Raw genomic sequence first — 5681 nt, 5'->3', positions numbered from 1 at the left:
AGGGCATTGACATGTAGTTCAGACCAGCTTTGAACTCACTACGTAGCCCAGGCTGGCCTCAAACTCACAGTGACCCTCCTGCCTCAGCCTCCCCAGTGTGGTGATCACAGGCGTGTGCCACCATGCTTGGCAAGATGAGATAACTTTTAAACCAAAGTCAGGAAACTTCTGGCTGATTCACTGCAGTTAGTTCTCATCTCTATAGTCTTTGGACCCTGCCTGAAACACAGAACTCTGCCCTCACCTCTACTGTCATCCTGGTTTTCTCTGCTTCCTTCCTGTATTTTTTTTTAGAAAATCCACCTCAACACATTTATTGAGGACACTGCTTTATCAGCTGATCTAAAGGTTTGTTTTTCCTCTTAGGTTAGAATGTAGGGAACTGAGCTCTCCAGCTCTGTAGCACCCTTTCCAGACCGAGAGTCCAGACTCTTGAGCTTCACCCTTCTGCCTCAGTGCGGCACGCACTGCCACACCCAGCTAACATAGCTGACTACACAGAAGATAACAGACCAAAACCTGGCTAGGTAAGCTACCACCTTCACAGCAGGACACGCGAGCTCCCTTAGGGATTTACAGTCCGGGGACTTCAACCTCTACTCCGCTCTGAATGCCCACCCACAGCCCAGGTCATTACACAGAGAAGTTCTATATTGTCTTTTTTGTTTGTTTTTTTTCCGGTACCGGGAATCAAACTCATGACCTTGCGCTTGCCAGGCAGGAGCTGTGCCGCTGAGCTAAATCCCCAGCCCCTTGAGAAGTTCTAACTTAAACCCGACATCGTTTTCACAGGAATGTCTGAGGCATCCAATTATTCACCGCTTTTACTACCACATCATCTGTTCCTGCAGTTAGTGGTTGGGAGGTTGACCAGTTTATCACTCCTTCCTCTGCCTACTCTCTTACCTAGCTGGAATTAGGGACTTCCTTACACCGTCTTTCACCAGCACTTCCTGTCAGTCCACTTTACGTGTCTACAAATCATGATCCAAGATCTACACAATAATGTCTTCTCTGCCCAGGCCTGCTAAACCCAGGTCTTAGGAGGCTGAGGCAGGAGGATCAACATGAGTTCAAGGCCAGCCTGAACAACCTAGTGAGACCCTGTCTCAAAAAACAAAACAAAAGCAAAAACCAAAGTCTTCCCTGCTGTTATAAACAGGGAGCTGAGTGCTGCTAGAGAAAAGAGCACAAATATACACAGTCTAGTGCCGTTATACCTTCTGGGTTTCCAATCTTCTCCTAACCTAGTACTGAGTATTTTGGTTAGTTCTCTCTTCCATTCCCCTCCCTTTCATTTCCTCTTCTATGGCTCCTTTTTTTTTTTTTTTCATTTTCATAGGGCTATTTCATAATCACAAAAATGTTATGTAATTCTGAATACTTTTTTTTCAACTTTTCCAATTTTTTTTTCATTCTAATACTTTTAACCATTTCGTATCTCCAAAGACTTTAGGTTCTTTAAAAAAAATAATGGCTACAATATACCTACGCTATACTGAAAACTAATTTTAAAAATCTGTTTTTTAAGACAGGGTCTCATGTACCCAGCCTTTAACTCATAACTGTCCCGCACACTCACCCTCCTGACCCAAGAGTCACTATTTCCCTGATACACTGTAACACACCACTGTGAGAACAAGTTGCTAATCTGTTAACAATAAGCTCAAAAAGTTAAAACTGATTTACTGAGCCCCTGCTTAGCTCCCACTTCCATGGCTCCCACCCAGTAACTCAACACCCTGCTTCACAAAGAGCACTAAAGCTGCCAGACAGGGACCCATGAAGACTGAGGTCTCAGTCTCAGACTCTGGGAGTTTGCCTAGGTCTCAAGCAGTATGAGGCGCACATCCTTGAGACCAATTGTGGCCTTAGCGGGCTTCCCAGCCAGACAAACCCACGCCTGGTACTGAAGGTGGCACCCAGTAAGTGCTCAGCAAGTGTGTGGTCAACTGGACTCCAGCGTCGGAACCACATCCACCTGTGCTTGTTTCCATGCCCTCCTTTCTCTTCAGAACTCCACTTTTAGCTAGGGATGGTAAACCCAGCACTCCAGGAGGCTGAGGTAGAAAGATCTCAAGATCAAGTCCAAGCTGGGCAACATATGGAGATCTTGACTCAAAATAAAAAATGGCTGGAGACATAGCTCAGTGCAACACTTTGGGTTCAATCCCTGGTATGCAAAGACAAATCAACAGCTGGGCGTGGTGCGCACCTGTAATCCCAGCACTCATGAGGCTGAGGCAGGAGGATCGTTGTGAGTTCAAGACCAACCTGGGCTACAAAGTGAGCTCAAGGCCAGCCTGAACTGCATAGTGAGACCCTGTCTCAGAAAGAGAAAAACAGGGGCTGGGGGTTTAGCTCAGCGGCACAGCGCCTGCCTGGCAAGTGCAAGGTCATGAGTTCGATTCCCGGTACCAGAACACCACCACACAGCCTCCCCACCACCTGCCAAAAAAGAGAAAAACAAACAAACAAAACACAAAACAAATCAACAACAGAACTCTGCTTTTTGATTTCTTTTTTGATTATCATTTTCTATTGAGCTTCAATTTTTACTTACTCTTTTCATTCAGTGAATAAATGTTTAAAGCATTTGCATCATAAAACGAAAAACCTTCCCATATGCTTCCATTCTACAAGCTTGATTCTACCTCTACTAATCTATAGCAATTTGTCTCAAAAATGTTTTATTGTGCTTGTTACCACAGCACATATACCAAAAAAGATTACCAACTGCCAAATCAAATGGATACTTATTTCTTACATTTTCACATTTTATTGTTTTCAGAGTTGAAATTACCTCTTATCCAGTTAATAACTGCCCTGAACCCTGAGAAACACACAAAGTAGACACACAGATAACTCAAACCATAATCAGAACAAAGTTACCTACTATTTGGGCACTTTTCTTTTTTCTTTCTTTTGAGACATGGTCTTGCTGTGTAGCTCAGAGTGGTCTTGAATTCATTGTGTAGCCCAGGCTGGCCTCGATCTCAGAGCTCCTCCTGCCTCAGCTTCCTGAGTGCTAGGATTACAGGCGTGCGCCACCACACCTGGCTAACAATTCTTTTTTTTTCTTTTTTTGTTTTTTGAGACAAGGTCTCTCTGTGTCCTTGAACTCACTATGTAACCCAGCTTGGCCTTGAACTTGAGATGATCCCCCTGCCTCAGCCTCCCCAGAGGGCTGGGATTACAGGTAGTGCCACCATACCTGGTGTGGGCACATTTCTTTCCTGCATTTTGGGACATATTTTAATTACATAGGTTGAGATTATTTCATTGTCTTTTTTTTTTTTTTTTGAGCCAGGGTCTCACCATGTAATTCAGGCTGGCCTTGAGCTCACTTTGTAGCCCAGGCTGGTCTTGAACTCACAACGATCCTCCTGCCTCAGCCTCCTGAGATGATTTCATTCTTTAACCTCATTTAATGTCCTATAGAGTTCTATACTATTGATTACTATTTTTTGAGACAGGGTTTTGTTACACAACTCAGGCTGGCCTTAAACCCCCCTCACTATGTAGACTAGTCTGGCTTCAAACTCATGGCAATCCTTCCTTCCCTCGCTTCCCACATACTAGGATTATACGTGCACCACCATGCCCGGCACACAATTCTGTACTCCTGACTGAAAACAGGTTTTCCATTTAACTCCTGTCTTGGGCCCTATACCTTCCTATTTCGTTGCTTCTTTTCTCTAGTCTCTACTGAAATGTGAGCTTCATTAAGTTTAGTGCTCCAGGCCATGTACTCTCACTGAGCAGCTTTATGAGCCCTCCCCTCAGCACTGGGGACTGACCCAGGCGGCCCTGAGTTACCCAGCCCCCCTTTACTTATTTACTTATTTATGAGTGGGAAAGAGTCTGACTAGGTTGCCTACACTGGCCCAGATGGGCCTCCAACTTGCAGTCCTCCTGCCTCAGCCTTCCCAGTAGGTGGGATGACAGGCATGGCAGGCAGTGCCACACATGGGATTTTTCACTTAGATGATGTCCTAGTCACTTGTCTCGTTGCTGAGACAAAATACCCAACACCCAAAGGTCAAGGAGGAAGGGTTATTTGGCTCACAGTTCCTACAGTGTTCAGCCCCTAGTCAGCTGGCTCCAAGGCAGAGCGCGTGGCAGAGCACCGCCCCCACCTCCCCTGGGAGAAACAGCTCATGGCGGGTAGGAGGCAGCAAAGCAGCGAAGTAGAGATGCAGCAGCAAGCAACAGGAGGTAACAGTAGCCCCTCTGTCCCTTACGGTCCATCCAGCCTACGTGCCCTTAGGGTGGGCAGCACTCACACCCTGGGTGGGGCACCCTTAGTCCTAGCATTACACCGAGTACAAGCCCAGCCTCCGGAGCTCTAGATCTAGCCACCTCTGAAAAGCCCCACTGATGACTGCAGGAGGTTTTGTGGGACGTCTAGACACAAGCCATGACAGACACTTTGTTATTACTTCAAACTTACTACGCCCCAAACTGAACTCGTCCTCCTCACACTAGCCACAGCCCCTAACTTTTCATCTCATTACCAGCACCACCAGTACATAAATCTTAGCCTCTCCAATCTTTTCCTTATAGTGCAGTCAGAAAGATTATTATTATTATTTTCAGACAGGGTCTCACTATGTACTTTAGACAGGCCTTGAACTCATGGTGATCTATCTTCCTCAGCCTCCTGAGGAAGGTGTGCACCATTATACTGGGCCAGAGAGATTATGCTTTTGTTGTTGATTTTTTTTTTTCCCTGTCCTTTTGTTTCTCTATGCAGTTCAGGCTGGCCTTGACCTCACTTTGTAGCCCAGGCTGGTCCGGCACTCCCAATGATTCTGAGTGCTGGGGTTACAGGAGTGCTGGGATTACAGGTGTGCACCACCATGCCTGGCCTGTTGTTTGACACAGGGTCTCACTATGCAGTTCAGGTTGGAATTGAACTCACTTTGTAGCCCAGGTTGGTCTCAAACTCACAACGATTCTCCTGCCTCAGCCTCCAAAGTGCTGGGATTATAGGCATGTGCCACCATGCCTGGCTAGAAAGATTATTCTAAAGAGCCAATTTTATCATGTCCTTAACTTGCTCCAAAAAAAAAAAAATGTATTTTTTGGTACTGGTGATTACACCCAGAGCCTCACATATGCCGGGCTTGTGGTTTACCACTGAGCTACACTCCCAAACCCACTTGCTCAAGCTCTGTAAACTCTGCCTCCACGATAAAGTCCGAAGGCCCTTTGTGATCTAACCTTTGCTGCCTTCTACCTATCTTTGGTTTCACCCCTTGCATGCCTGCTACAGTATATATTCAGTTTCCACAATGTGATGCCTCTGAATCTTTTACATAGCATTTTCATTCGTCTTTTTTTTTGGACATGGTCTTGCTATGTAGCTCAGGCTGGTCTTGAACTCACTATGTAGCCTAGGTTGGCCTCAAACTCAGTGATCCTACTGCCTCAGCCTCCCCAGTGCTGGAATTATCGGAGTGCACCACCACGCCTAGCAATAGTGTTTTCATTTGTTGGTTTTTTTGTTTGTTTGTTTTTTTCCCGGTACCAGGAATCGAACTCACAACTTTGTGCTTGCCAGGCAGGCGCTGTGGCGCTGAGCTAAATCCCCAGCCCCTCATTTGTTGTTGTGTTTTTTTTTTTTTTTTGTCTTTCTGAGACAGGGTCTCACTATGCAGCAGTTCAGGCTGGCCTTC

Source organism: Chinchilla lanigera, unplaced genomic scaffold, assembly GCF_000276665.1.
Source record: "Chinchilla lanigera isolate Chin_1 unplaced genomic scaffold, ChiLan1.0 scaffold00012, whole genome shotgun sequence".
NCBI classification, from domain to species: Eukaryota; Metazoa; Chordata; class Mammalia; order Rodentia; family Chinchillidae; genus Chinchilla; species Chinchilla lanigera.
This window is presented reverse-complemented; position numbering follows the sequence as displayed.